Source organism: Mustela lutreola, chromosome 1, assembly GCF_030435805.1.
Source record: "Mustela lutreola isolate mMusLut2 chromosome 1, mMusLut2.pri, whole genome shotgun sequence".
NCBI lineage: Eukaryota > Metazoa > Chordata > Mammalia > Carnivora > Mustelidae > Mustela > Mustela lutreola.
In genome coordinates, this window is record NC_081290.1 from 135,681,323 (window position 1) to 135,697,549 (window position 16,227).

The 16,227-nt window shown below is 39.4% G+C and overlaps 1 protein-coding gene across 1 annotated transcript in view; it reads left to right on the top strand.

The window, feature by feature from the left end:
* The window catches only part of CPE (carboxypeptidase E), a 116,309-nt gene that overhangs the window by 57,121 nt on the left and 42,961 nt on the right, over positions 1–16,227 (top strand). The window lies entirely within an intron of this gene.

The window sequence follows — 16,227 nt, forward strand, 5'->3', positions numbered from 1 at the left end:
CAATTTATGGAACTGATTTAGGATTTCTTGAAACTCATGGAAGGCAGAGTTCCTAACAGAGTTTCAAGGAGCGCTTGCTCTAAGGATGAGCAAGGCCAGCCAAAGGCAGAGGTGGGGATCCTTAGACTGACCCATAGTGTGAAAACTGATCCCTTTAACACAGGGCAGATTTTGTGCAAGGCCCTCCTGATTAATTCTTTAATACTAATTAGTATTGTGTGTGTAATTTTCAAAGATGTCTGGTATTCAGGAAGAGATTTAAATACCTTTGGAGAATCTGGCTCTTATATTTCCGACTTAGGGAATAATGGGGAACATTTCATTTGCCTGGTTCATAAAATGTGTTTCTGGATAAACAGTCTAGCTTTATGTTTGAAAAAACTAACGAATCATCCAACCAATGCAATATGAACAACAACAACAAAAACAGCCCTGCCAAAACCAAAAGCAAATGCCCAAATCCCAAATAACACCGTAAATACCAGTTGTCTGGTAATTGCCAGAAGGTAGCTTTGTGTTGAGGCGACTTTAAAACTGGGTAAGGCAACAGAACATGTAAAAAGGGAAATGGATAAGGTAAAAGATGAGGAAAAAAACTGTAGAATTAGCTGGGGGAAGGATAGTAGACCATGTCTTTGGTGTTCATCATTCTGATTTATAAGTCAAGAGGAATTCATTTCCTAGTTAAATTGTTAGAAATAAATTATTCATGGAGGAGCCATCTGTGTTCTCTGTTGCCAACTTATTCACACAGAGGGAACAATATGTTGTGGCAGAAGTCTGCTGAAGCAATTTTTTTTTTTTATGTGACTCATAACACTCTGAAGATTTACTTCATTTTCAAACTTTTATCTTCTATCTCCATGTGACAGGAGGTTCATGCTATATTTCTTACTCTTCTTCTTCTAATTCTTTTTTTTTTTTTAAGATTTTATTTATTTATTTATTTGACAGAGATCACAAGTAGGCAGAGAGGCAGGCGGAGAGAGGCGGGGGGGGGGGGAAGCAGGCTTTCCTTGGAGCAAAGAGCCAGATGCGGGGCTCGATCCCAGGACTCTGGGATCACAACCTGAGCCGAAGGCAGAGGCTTTAACCCACTGAGCCACCTAGGCACCCCTATTTCTCAAAAAATTCTAAAAAATTCAGAGACTACTAACAAAGGATACCATTACTAGAGAGAATATATTTTTATAGTTCACTCTAGAACTTTCTATATACCAAGAGATTGGGGCAGCCATCTGATTAGAAAAGGGAAGCAGCTTTCTTACGATGTACATGTTAGTGTTCTGGATAAAAGAGTGTTGAGGGGCACCTGGGTGGTGTAGTCAGTCGGTTAGGCATGCAACTCTTGGTTTCGGCTCAGGTCATGATCTTGGGGTCCTGGGATTGAGCCACAGTCAGGCTCCCTGCTCAGTGTGGGGTCTACCTGAGATTCCCTCTCTCCAACTCCCTCTTCCCCTCCTGCTGTGCTGCCTCTCTCTCTCTCTCTCTAAAATAGATAAATAACATCTTAAAAAAAAATCATTGACATCATGGTAACTGGGAGAATAATGAGAGTGAAACCATTCCCCAGATTAGCTCATAGCTTGATAAATGAACAGAATGCAGTTTGTTTTTCTATTTTCTAGAATTTTTTAGATTTTAATACCTTAGCTCAAAGCTTGTCTTTCATATAATACAATTATGCTGTTACATAGCTTCACATAATACTTCTACACCAGCCTTTCTTGCTTTCTTTAGTTTTTCCTACTAAAACCACTGTGTGTGTGTTTGTTTTTCTATTTTCACTCTCTGTGTATCCTCTTCAACTTTTCAACATGCCTCTCATGCTATGACGTCTTTAACCAGAAAGGCTCAGTGTTTTTGTCAGTGCTGAATCACTGGGAGGCAGAAAGAATGGTAGTTTTAAAGTTAATCTTTGTCATTATAAAAATAACCTTGTCTCAACCATAAGAGACTCTTAAATCTCACAAAACAAACTGAGGGTTGCTGGGGAGAGGGGGCTAGGGAGAGGGTGGTGGGGTTATGGACATTGGGGAGGGTATGTGCTATGGTGAGTGCTGTGAAGTTGTGTAAACCTGGTGATTCACAGACCTGTACCCCTGGGGCTAATAATATATTATATGTTAAAAAAAAATAACCTTGTCTCTAATCCAGAAGTCAGATCAGTTTAAGCCACACCTCTCCATAATTTGCCAGATGTTGGCAAATGGAAGGTTACCAAGATAGTCATTCGTGGCAGAAATGAACCAAGCACTTGTTTCAGAATTCCCCAGCTACTACTGCCATGGCCCTCCCAAGATACAATTTCTGGAGTGATGGTATGATTGTCAGTGTTTTTGGAAATGTCACTGATTTCGTGATTCATATGAGCATGAGGGAATAAACAAGAGTAAACGTCCATAATAACTTCTATACTTGAAGCCTTACCCACTTATAAAATATCTCCCTCCCAGTTGCATTCCCGTATGGTATCATGATGTCCTCTTGATTTCAGCTCAGATCATGACAACCCATAGCCCTTAGTAATCATGAACATCAGTGCTGGGTGAATTCTGAGGAGTGCCCAAGAGATTACTATCTCTCAAATGGGGAAATATTTGCCCAGAGGGATTTTCCTCAGTGTCATGTGAGACCTTGAAAAGGATTGGTTAATTAGTGCTTGAAAATTCCCTCTGAGATTGGGACCTGTAGGTACTTAGAGAGGCCACGGTGCTCCTTATCTCATGGACAGCATCAGCAAATGTCAGTAGGACATAAATCTTAAAAATGCAACCCTGACAGTTTAATCTCAACCATAAAAACAGAATATAAAATATTGTTACTTTAAAGGGACTGTGGGATATCTCTGGAAGGAAAACTCAGTACAAAGACACATCCCAAGGGAAACACAAACTAGGGGAGATGCATGTGCTGAAACATCTTTTGGCTGCAAACCTGGGGCCTTTGAGCCAGTTACCAGGATTGCCAGGGTGACCACGTGATCTGGCTTGTTCGCGATGGCCCAGTTTGTAACTGTTTTCCTGGAGTAATTAATTGCTGGGATCCCTTGCACTCTCAAGAGTCCTGATTTGGTTGGTGATCTGATGAATAGTGAGATTGTTTTTAATGGCTTGAATAGCGTAAGGAAACTTATGAATATTGTGTATCTGGAGAATTGAAACAACTTGGAAAAGAGGGGGCTCATATATATCCTGAGCCCCTCAAGAGACCTGATGGGCAGCACTTGGTGGACCTTTCCTGTCCATGACAGGAAAGGACAGCACAATGACTCAGCCCCATGATGCTAAAGAATGGCACCATCATTTGAATGTGCTGTCTCTGGAGCAGACCAGTGTGGTCCTTGAGTTTTCAGGGCACTCTCAAGTCAGCTGCTTAGGCTCATTAGCCTGTTTTCCAGGTAGCAGTCTTGAACCAATCATTAAAGTTTTCAAGGTGGGCATTTCCCATGAGATCCTGGTTTCAGTTACTCCCAATCACGTAAACCATCATATTGGTGCTTCCTTTACAGATCTTTTTAATTTTCCCTTGGCTTTAAGTCCACTCGGAATTTTGGGTTGGCCTTTCATCCTTGGCTGGAGGCCATGGGTTATGGTTGAGGAGCCATAGACATTTTGATGAAACTGAAAATGACTGCCGTTACTACAGTTCTCTTGCTGCAGCCTCAGGTTGTGTATGCAGATGCATTTGAAGTGCCTCTTGTACACGGTTCTAATCATGATCTATCATCTTTTCTGCCAAAAAAGGGGAGTAAGGAATGCATTCCATATTTTGTACAAAATATAGCATTCTTTTTGTAAATTCTTATTATTTAAATCACATTTCTGGTTTGGCAGGACCTTCTAAAAATTTTCCTACTCAGGAAAGTCTTTTTTTTTTTTTTTTCTATATCACAACAATGAGTTTTTATTCCAACATAGAATTATTTTATTCCAAAATAATTTCATTCCAAAATGGAATTGTGCTGGTGGTCCATAGTACTGCTTCTGAATTTCCTTCTGGCATTCTTCAAACTTGTCTTTTTGCCAAGTAAATATACTTATCATATAAGCAATTGATACAAAAGAGTCAAATTATGTTTCTGAGTTGTAACAGGGGAAAAAAAATAAGGAGTTAGTACTGTGCTGTTCAACATACAACTATTAAATTTAATTACAATTAAATATAGTTAGAAATCTGGTTCTAAACTGCGCACCCCACACCACACGTCAAGTGCTCTCCAGCAATTATGAGGGGGACTAAATCAGAGTCATTGGAAAAGTCTTCTGCGTAGAAGTCAGAACAAAGAATAGAGCAAAGAGCATTTTCTGAGTGGTTCTTCTTTTCCTTCTCTGCCTTCTCTTTCCTCTTCCCTCACTGTCACTGTCATCATGATCAAGTAGCTAACCTTTTTGAACACTTATGACATGCAAGCCACTAATCTAAATGCTTTCCATAGATTTTAAAAATGTAATCCTCCCAAGAATTCCATCAAGTAGGTATTCTTGTTGTGTCCACATCCGAGTTTTGGAAATCAAGGTACACAGAGTTAAGAACTTGCCCGAGTCTGACAGCTGGTAAATGATGGAACACAGACAGACACCCCGCCTGACTCCAGAGCTTGCACGTTGAACCCCTAGGGAGAGTGTCTGGTTCTTCCGAAGTTGGCCACCCACTAGGGTTTGAACCTAATTAGGAAAAGACATAACTGCTGATTGAGGTGGAGTATAGTGGGTGATGACAGCCAAGCGGGAGAGATAGGGTACAGTCATTGTTGCCATTGTTATTTTTTGTAATACTTACCAACTCTACTTCCTACAGAGGTCCTGCTACTCCAGCCATATCCTCTCTCCTACCCTCATTGCGTTTTTGGAGTCTTATTTGGAGAGTAGAGGGATTCATCTTGGGCTGCACCAGTGTTCATTTGTACCACCCACATGAATTACAGGATGGCTGTAGTGACTGAAGAACAAGATCTTTGTTATGAACAATTGGATGGCACTCTTTGATTACATTGCTTTTTGTCTTTGTTATTGTGTAAGAACACGACACAAGTTCTATCCTCTTGGCAGATTTTTAAGTGTAGGGTATTGTTCACCACAGGTATGGTGTTGGACAAAAGAGCTCTAGAATATACTCATTTTGAAATTTTATACACATTGATATGCAACTCCCTATTTCCCCTACCCCAGCCCTGGCAACTGTAGTTCTCTTTGCTTCTATTCAGTTAGACCATTTTGGATACCATGTATATACCAGTGGAATTATGCAATATTTGTCCTTCTGAGACTGACGTATTTCACTTAGCATAATGTCCTCAAGGTTCATCCATGCTGTCACAGATTGCAGGATTTCCTGCCTTTTCGAGGCCAAATAATGTTCCATTGTATGTGTACACTACATTTTTTTTTAAAAGATTTATTTATTTTTTTGACAGAGAGAAATCACAAGTAGGCAGAGGGGCAAGCAGAGAGAGAGAGAGGAGGAAATAGGCTCCCTGCTGAGCAGAGAGCCCGATGCTGGGCTCGATCCCAGGACCCTGAGATCATGACCTGAGCTGAAGGCAGAGGCTTAACCCACTGAGCCACCTAGGCGCCCCTATACTACATTTTCTTTATCCATTCATTTGTCAGCGTTCACTTACCTTGTTTCCACCTTTGGTTATTGTGAATGGTGCTCCAATGAACACGGGAGTGCAAATGTCTCTTTCTTATAGGCCATACCATAGCTGCGTCTTCTGATGTGTGGGACAGGAATTGCCTTTCTTCTGTTTGGGAAAGGGAGCCATAAGAAGACACTGCTGGCTGTGGCCCTGGTAGCAACCAACAAAGAGTAAAACAAAAGACCCAATCTCATTTATTACTGGGGGCACCATAATCATTCCTAACTGACCCCTTTACTCTACCACACCTGTAACAATGGGCTGACATACCAAGACATTTTTGATCTTTCATCTACTGTTCAGTGATTATTGCATATTGGTAAACTAGAATTTGGATATCCAAGGCAAAGCAGAATGGAATATCAAAATTTGATTAAGTGAGGGAGGTAGCAGGGTAGTTAAATAACTTGGCTATGGTGGTAGGTCAAGGGTGTTGAATCCCAGTACTGCTCTTAGTAAGTTGTGTGATATCGAGGACATTATTTAGATTCCCAATGCCTTTGGTTTCATCATCTGTAAAATGTAGATGAAAATAGTTCCTATCTCATAGGGGGTGTGTGTGTGCATTATGAATTAATAAACAAAAAGCCCTTGGAATAGCCTCTGCTAAAGGGTAGGCCCTTAATACATGCACACCATTGTTAATATCACCAAACTTCAGATTCTAGGTCTAATAAGATGGTGTAGTTGTGATATGATTAGTCTGTGCTTACCAATGTCATAATGATAATGCCTACATGTATACCATGAGGTTAAAGAGGAATAAGATGAGATAGAGGTTAGTAAACATTTGAACACTGCCATGTATGTTAATGTGTTCATATGTGACACCAGAAATATTGAGTTGCCATTTTGTTTTCAAGAATACCAATCTGGCTGCCAAGAAAAAGACCCACGTTCAGTGGAGTTCAACATTTATTAAAAATTGACTGTGTATGGTGCACCTGGGTGGCTCAGTCAGTTAAGTGGCTGCCTTCAGCTCAGGTCATGATTTCAGGGTGATGGGATCAAGCCCTGCGTCCAGCTCCCTGCTTGGCAAGGAGCCTGTTTCTTCTTCTTCCTCTGTCTGCTGCTCCCCTGACTTGTTCTCTCTCTCTCTGTCAAATAAATAAATAAAATCTTAAAAAAAAAAATACCAGTTTGGGGCGCCTGGGTAGTACAGTTGGTTAAACATCAGACTTATGATTTCAGCTCAGGTCATGATCTCAGGGTCATGGGATCCAGCCCCACATTGGGCTCCACGCTCAGCATAGAGTCTGCTTGAGATTCTCTCTCCCTCTCCCTGTGTCCCTTCTGCTTATGCTCTCTCTCTCTCACAAATACATAAATAAATCTTAAAATAGAAAAGAATACTAGTTTATTTAAGGAGGGATCTAATTCTTTTTTTTTTTTTAAGATTTTATTTATTTATTTGACACACAGAGAGAGATCACAAGCAGGCAGAGAGGTAAGCAGAGAGAGGAGGAAGCAGGCTCCCCGCTGAGCGGAGACCCCCCCCCCCCCAAAGCGGGGCTCATTTCCAAGACCCTGGGTTCATGACCTGAGCCGAAGGCAGAGGCTTTAACCCACTGAGCCACCCAGGCGCCCCAGGAGGGATTTAATTCTTTTTGTGACTTCTGTTTGTTAATTTTCATGACTGTTCTTATTGCTCAATTGGGTATGTTGTTTCACATTTTATGTATTGTGGGGATGAGACCATCCACAGGTCAGAGAAGTGAGTGGAAAGACAGGAAAGTGATTGGTGAATAATGAAAAGAGAGTGGCAGATATATGAAGGAAATAACTATACTTCCTACCTCAAAGTTGAGATATGTGATGAAACTGTGAAAATAGAGCTTGTTTCTTTTGGTGTCATGCAATTTCATGAGAGATTTTTTTGGCTTTTGTTGTTGTTGTTGTTGTTATCAGAAAAGAAATTCTTCTCTTACTGGGCTTGGGATATAGTTATTTATCTTTTTCTGAGCTGTTAAGCAGTTAGAAGTCATTTTTTTAATGGCAACTTTTGATATACATGGTGATTTTTATCATTAACTTTGGAAACAGGTAGCCCTTTATTTTATTAACAAGAAATGTTTTAATAAGAATGTTTTGGGCACGATAGCTCAAACCATCCAAATAGAGAATCTTAGATAATGTTAAAAGAATCACGAACTTATTGCAAGAAAAATGACAAGGTTCAGTATAATATTTTTTGTTGATGTTTTGGGATTGTAGATATTATTTACTTGAGACAGATGAAATTCAAGATAATTAGTTAATATTAATAACTGTCATTAGCTTTTCATTGAAACCAGGTGGTTTTATTTTCTTAAAACATTTCAATATTATTTCTACTTTAGAATTCTTGTAGAATATTTAAGTCAACATTAAAGAATCTTTAGGGGAGGGGCGCTGGTGTGGCTCAGTCTGTTAAGTGTCCAACTCTTGATTTTGGCTCAGGTCATGATCTCAGGGTTGTGAGATCAAACTCCATGTTTGGCTCCATGCTGGATGTGGAGCCTGCTTAAGACTCTCTCTTTCTCTCTCCTTCTGCCTCTCCCCACCAAAAACATCCCTAAGGGAAGGGTCAGGTGAAATACTAATACAAATTTATAAAATGTATTATAAGATCAGAAATCTCTAGTCGTTGTTTGGGGCTGTGCATATCTCGTTAGTTGCCTACTTGTCCTTGTATGAGATTTGCCATTCATTGTACTGCCTTCTCTTCTTCATTGCAAAGCAAAAAAAATCCCTAAAGTTCTTATCTTAGTCCCCAAAGAAATAAATAAAAGACTAGCAGAAGATGGGTGAGATGGAGTGGGAGATAAAATTGGAATAATTGCAATAAGTAAAAATCTTGAAAGTAGTGAGAGAATTATAAACAAAATATAGTAATAGCCTGTAAGAATCCATGATCATTCATAATTTATTTATAATGACATTCAAAATGTAGAACTGTGTGTAATTATTTAATGTATTTTTAAAATTTAAATATTGAATTTAAAATTGAGAAGAGTGAAATACTTTCCTGTAATCTGAATGGTTCTGGGGCATTATAAGGATGTATCAATAAAGCCTCATAATATTCTACCACCATCTTGCATCTAACATTGGGCTCATTATACATTAGCGGATACTTTTTTGTCTGTGCGGTTTAGCATTCATAGTGCGCCTTAGGCCTGAAGCCATGCTCTCAGAATTATGCTGTGTGCCTTTGGCAGGGTGGGCACTCAACCCTGTTTGGAGTGAGCCAATGTTAAGACAAAGCACTTAGGTTTCTCAAGTCTTTTTTTATTATTTGAAAGGCAGTCTTTTGCTCTTTCTCTTTCTCTCTGTCCCATACTCTTTATTTTGGAAGTGCCAAATAACATTTCTGTGTTCACAGTGGTCCACAGACCAGCACCAGATGTCCCCTGGGGGCTTATTAGAGTTTCAGGCTCTCAGGCCCCTCTCCAGAGCTGCCAAACTGGAGTCTGCCTTTTAACAGGATCTTCAGGTGGTTCCCATGCACATCCAAGTCTGAGGAACCTGCTCTATGGGATAGCTCAACCCCAAGCTGATATGTTTATCTATAATTCTGGAAGGATTGGCCAGTTTTCTCAACTCACTTTGAAAGATTCAGGATCACCTCATATTACCATCAGAATCTTCTAGCTTCTAGCTTCTATATTTCCAGTATGGAGGATTATTCATATTATGTTAACTCCATGAGTCATGGGCAACCATTTAGTGGTCGAGCTTGGCAGAAAACGTCTCATTTTCTCATTTTACTCTTCTCAGCAATGCAACAAAAGAAGTTTTAGGGAGTCAGTTTATAGGGAAAAGAATCCTGAGGCTTGGGGAAGAGTTGATTTGCAAAAGGTAGATATAGGATTTTAGAGCTGAAATTCAAACCCAAGTCTGTCTTACCGAAGCCCATGCTCCCCACTCCCCTTACCTTCTTTCTCTATTGCTGCCACGTTGCTGTATTCTATTTGCAGTAAGGAAGGGCATGGAATAGTCTGCTCATCTGGATCAGGAAACAAGTGTATGTAAGCAATGTATATTGATATTTATGGAGGCTGGTGATTTCTCTGTTTCCGGATTCTGACTTCTAAATGTCTGGTACAATTTCCTTACATCCATAAGATCTTTCCATAATTTTGTGGAATTTCTTTTGCAAATGTGAGGGAAGAGAATTCTTACTTTCTTTTAAATCAAATTCTCAAAAAAGCCAATGTCCCATAAATTAAGAACTATCACCCTTCTCATCTGTATCCCACTGACCATTGGCCATTGGAATTCCCACCTGTCTGCTGGCATCATTGAACTCCTCTCCATCACCAGACTTTCTCCGTAGCTATTCCCAAATCATTGTTATTTAGAATCACCTCTAGATCTTTTATTTTTTATTTTTAAAAGATTTTATTTATTTAATTGACACAGAGAGAGAGATAGCAAGAGCGGGAACACAAGCAGAGGGTGTGGGGAAGGGAGAAGTATCCTTTCCACCGAGCAGGGAATCCGACGTGGACTTGATCCTAGAACCCCGGGATAATGCCCTGAGCTGAAGGCAGAATCTTAACAACTGAGCCAGCCAGGCGCTCCCACCTCTAAATCTTTCAAAAAATTCAGGTGCTTGTATCCTTTCCTCAGACCTTTTGAAGTATGATCTTTGGGAATTGAGCTAAAAAATCTGTATTTGTAAGAAGCCCACAACTGATCCTGACCTAGAGAGCAGTAAGTCAACACGGTTTTTTTTTTAACGACTTTGAACAAAAGAGGATACTTCCTGCATGCCCCAGTATGGAATAATCTCCTGGCAGGAGATGGAGGGTGGCTGCAACCCTTTTACAAAGGAATCATCACCAGATCACAGGGGCTAGAATTTCCAAGGTGCTGAGGCATGCAAAAGACCCAGGGGCCTCCATTTTGCCCTCTACTCTCCTGGAAAAGATTCTGTTGTATTGCCCACTACTTCTGAGACTGGTGGTGGACGTTTTGCACTGCCCGGCTTTATTCTGATGTCGAGGGAATAGCAACCTGGAGATGTTTTGACAAATCCGTTTGACTTTTGAGTTCTCTTCTTCCTGAGAGAAGAAAGAAAAACTCCCAAAGAGTTTTTGGGAAGAGATTGTTCAATTAAGTCTGACGTTGCTGATATCGCTTTAGGTCATTGATATCGCTACCACTTCACCTGCTTCATTGTAAACGGAAGTTTTTCTCCATTCCTAGAAATGCTTGACCTTTTCGGCCCATGTAGGTTCTGAGGCCATAGCTTTCACTCGTCCCCTCATCTGTTCACCTTTGGAGTAAGATAGGCTGTTTTTCATGGGCATACAGAGTGATGACTGGTGGAAATGGACTTGTGTTTTTCCATTACTTGTTGTAATCATTCCTTAGTTCACAATGATGATGTACCATTTTCTCTTTGTTCCAGAGAACTGTCAAAACTGTCAAAACTGTCAAAAGCTAACATTTATTGAGAGCTATGATTTGTGTAGGGCAAGTTGAGGAACTTGAATAACAATAATTTGTCAAAGAAAAGCTGTCAGGTTCTATTTCTGTGGAATGCTAGGATGTTTGAGGTCATCCAGCCCTGTATCTACGGCATGGCTACGAGATACCGCTGTGTCTTCTAGGGGAGTTGATGACTTCACAAGAGCCGCTCTGGCTTTCAACAGCTTTCGCTGAAAGAAAATCTGTTCTTCAGCTGTGGTAAACACTCTGTCTCTGGAACTTCTAGTCAGGATTCTAGTTTTGTCTTCTGGAATTTTGCAGAATTAGCCAAACCTTTCTTCCCACAACCACCTCTGGGAAATTAATGTAGCACCTAAGTTCTTTTCCAGAACTATGACATGACTCCTCATGGGCATTGTTTTCCCAGAGATACATACCATTGACAACCAAATCTGGTAATGCGAGAGCCAGCAAAGGGGGTATCATAATCCCCTGTCATGTTTTCTTTCTTTCATGTTTTCTTTCCCCCTCTTCTGGTGCCAGTTCATTTAACTCTGTTCTGTTTTTGGCCCTGTAGGTACATTTGTCTTCACATTTTATTTTATATGATCCAAATACTGGTGAAAAACACCAAAGTCTTTTAAGAGAGTTATCTAAAATAAAATCAATACTTTCAAAAGATACTTTGATGTCCAGAATTCATCTTCAGTAAATACTTGCACAAAGTCATCCTGATAACAATTTGATGTGATCTATAGCTATTAGAGTACTTTTAAAAATAATTATGTCTTTCCTGGTGATTCATGTCTACAGAAGGATTTCAAATCATGAAACTACATCATTAAAACAATCTCTGCCTTATCTGATTTCTATATTAAAGCTTATACCGTGTTCACGTCACGGAATTCTTAAACAAGTCAAAGGTTTTTCTGAGTCTAAGGCTTTTGTAGCAGCCTCTCCTTGGATAGTAGCTATAACGTGTTTCATGTTATGAACTTTAAGTAACTAATTCCTGTGATTTTTAAACTATGAATTTCTGGGACTGGGCACAGAAATTCTACTGCCTTTTTCATTGTGAAGATAGCCTTGTAGGTCAAGATGGTAGAAAGAACAGAAAGAATTTTAAATATCTGAAATGATAATTATTTTAGAAAAACTACTTAAGAGGTTAAAGTAAAATTTTTTCATTGATTTATTATAATCAGCTTTAGAGTAAAAGTGATGTAATCCAGTCAATCAGTAACTGCTAGAATAATTCACTTAGTCAAAAGAAAAAAAGAGGGGTCTTCCTTTCTTTCTCCCTAGAATGGATGGATAATGGTGCAACGCTTTGGAAAACAACTCTATCTCAATACAATAAAAACAAAACAAAACCCCAAACCAAATATCTTTTAATTCTTACTTCATAAAACAAAACATAAAAAGGGCAGTACGGTAGAGGCTAGCCTGATTACTCTTTCTTTCCTCTTCTTCTTCTTCTTCTTTTTTTTTTTTTATTAAAGATTTTATTTATTTATTTGTCAGAGAGAGTGCAAGCAGGGGGATCAGCAAGCAGAGCAGGTAGAGGGAGAAGCAGACTCCCTGCTGAACAAGGAGCCTGATGTGGGACTCGATCCCAGGGTCGAGTGGGATCATGACCAGAACCAAAGGCACATGCTCAACCGACTGAGCCACGCAGGCATCCCCTGGTTATACTTTTCATAACATGTTTGAAAATCCTTTGGATTTCTTAGACCTCAGATTTACCTTCTGGAGAATCTGTGAAGAAACTAGAAGCTACATATTTCAAATAGTTGCTTCAAATGTGGAGGTGTGTTGGAGTAGGGTTGTACTGGTTTAAGAGAACTATTTTTTTTTTTTTAAAGATTTTATTTATTTATTTGTCACAGAGAAAGAGATCGCAAGTAGGCAGAGAGGCAGGCAGAGAGAGAGGGTGAAGCAGGCTCCCTGCGGAGCAAGGAGCAAGTCCTTATGTGGGACTTGATCCCAGCACCCTGAGATCATGACCTGAGCCAAAGGCAGAGGCTTAACCCACTGAACCACCCAGGTGCCCCAAGAGAACTCTTTTTAATTTTCGGGAAATTTGTGAGCTGACTGACTTTGCATTGGTAATTCCAGATTTCCAGAGTGGGCACATTTGCACCACGGAAATCGGCCAGCAGCTCAGAGCTAGTTGTTAAACATTTATGTACTCATCATCGAATAGGGGTATTTGTATAACGTTTCTAGGATACTAGTGTTAAAAACAAATACTTTAATTAAAAAAATTAAAGGTATTTATTGATATTGGACCTTTGACATTGTTTTTATAGACTTCCAAGGTTAGAAATAACTTCTGCTTTTTTGCTTATCCCTCTTACTTCAATTAGGATCTTACTAGGTACATGCTAAACGTTATTTGTAAGAGAACTTTAAAGTGCTATGTTATGGCTAATTCATAATTAATAGTTTGAAAAATTCTGGAATGGATTTCTGCAGAATAATTCTGTAATGTATTCTGTGTTGGCTGTCCATTAAAAATCAGATGAAGTGAGATTTTCCTTTCAAGATGACATGTAAATTTAGTTATTTTAAGATATGACTATGAAGGAGGAAGCAAGAGGAAGTAAGATAATCTTTTACACTCTGTATTGTCTTACGGCTGCTTTTTATTCTTTCACCTTTCCTTGTTTCTCTTTTTTTTTTCTTTTTATTCTCTCCTCATCTCTTTTGTAGAAGAAGAATCTATTTTCATATCCATATCCACCCTCTTCTAGTATCTATTTGGCCCTTGGAGATTTGGATTTCTTTTAGGAATGCACTCAGCATTTTAGGCTGCTAAAATCTGCTAAAACATGAGCCAATTAATGACGCATTTATTGACAAGTTTTTGGAAACTTGCAGGGTTCATTCTGCAAGAGTGATTTACAAGCTCTAAGATGTTAGAATGTCGAACAAGTGGAAACAATTAGTAGCATAATGTCTTAACCCCAGGTTTACCGCCGAGAGAGGGAGATCATTGATGGGAAGGCCCATCTGTTCCTGAGAGGTTTCCAACTTGCTTGCATAGCCTTTTGTAAATCGGATTGGTTCAGTGATTTTGCTGCTTTGGTAGCTATTTATGTGACCATTTCTCAAAATCTTTGGTGAGGTGCACATTTTGCCATGCTTTTTTTGAGAAATAGCATTTTATTTTTGGATGCTCTGGTTATTCAGCGATGTGGTTAGTATATTACACGTAGCAGGAACATGCCTCTTGAAATTACCCCAGCTCTAAGAACTGTGAAATCAGTGAGTAAAACATACCTTTTGAATGAGTTAGTGAACTTATATTTTGGCAATAATTTGATGTTGGAAGAAGAATACGTTCATCTCAGTAGGAGTTTCATCTCTATTTACAGAATGAAAGATGAAAAGGTTCTGATACTATAATCAAGTTCTTTATTAAAATACCCTTAACCTAGTTACTTTTTTCTAAATAATGATGCTACACTTACCCAGAGTTTCACAGCTTACAACCTATTTTCACGTTTATCTCATTTTCCATTTGGTATTTGCCCTCTGTTCTTTTCTTCCCATGTAGAGGGCACTGAATAATTGACTCTATGATTGGGAAGGACCTTCATTCTGATCAAGACCTCAATCCAATGGTCAGCCTGTCAGCTATTTCCAAGAGGAAAAAATATTAGAGACAGATAGGATGACCCTTGGGTCAAATAAGGTAGTGAAAGTAAAATTTCCTTTTTGCGAGAAGGAAATTTTTTTTTTTACTATTTTTACTTTTACTTCTTTCTTTTCTTAAGGCTCAGCCTATTGGGCCTGTGAACTTCTGCTTTAGGAGCTATCTGGTCACTTTAATAAAATCCATTAATTCATACCCTTTGGGGGCTTTGCCAGTCTGCTCTCAACTTTAAACTTCACCCATGTACTATGCCCAAGGGGGTATGAGTTTCTGGGGGTATACAATACGTATGTTTTAATTTTGAAGCAGTAGATGTTTCTTTAAAACTTTTTTTTTCTTCCTTCCTTCCTTCCTTCCTTCCTTCCTTCCTTTTTTTTTTTTTTAAGATTTTATTTATTTATTTGAGAGAGAGAAAGCATGCACAAATGGCAAGGGAGGGTCAGAGGAGAGTGAGAAGCAGACTTCCTGGGGAGGAGGGACCGGATGTGGGGCTCGATCCCAGAACCCCAGGATCATGACCTGAGCTGAAGGCAGACACTGACTGAATCATCCAGGCACCCTTTTCTTCTTTTCTTTCTTTTGTTCTTTTTCTTTTTTTAGTGATTAGGTACTTCAAATCACATTAATAAACATTTGGAGCAAATGAAGAGTTACAGGTATGGAATTTAAAATCATTTGCTTCCTCAGTTTGGAATTTTTTATTTCTGACTTCAGTAAAGCCTTGGTCTGATTTTAACAGAATAACATCTGTTATTCTTTTTTTTTTTTTTTTTTTTTTTAATTTTTTATTTTTTATAAACATATATTTTTTATATACATATATTTTTATCCCCAGGTCTGTGAATCACCAGGTTTACACACTTCACAGCACTCACCAAATCACATACCCTCCCCAATGTCCATAATCCCACCCCCTTCTCCCCAACCCCCTCCCCCCGGCAACCCTCAGTTTGTTTTGTGAGATTAAGAGTCACTTATGGTTTGTCTCCCTCCCAATCCCATCTTGTTTCATTTATTCTTCTACCCACTTAAGCCTCCATGTTGCATCACCACTTCCTCATATCAGGGAGATCATATGATAGTTGTCTTTCTCTGCTTGACTTATTTCGCTAAGCATGATACGCTCTAGTTCCATCCATGTTGTTGCAAATGGCAAGATTTCATTTCTTTTGATGGCTGCATAGTATTCCATTGTGAACATCTGTTATTCTTATATAGTTCTGATGCAAACACAAATCCAGTGAGGCGCATTGATTGTTCTGTGACGCAGATGAAGAAGATGGAAACGCTGTCCAGCCAGGCTGCGTTTGGTTTTCGGCTGATTATCTTTTAATGGTACCTTGACAGATGATCGAGTGCCATGCAAAGTAACTGGAAGACAGATGGGTACATGAAATTGTGGGAAAATGGGTGCAACAGGGGAAGTGTACTTTCCGAGCCAATGCCATTGACATTTTGGCCACCCGTGCAAACACAATGCCTCGGCTGCAGGATCAGGAGCTCAGGC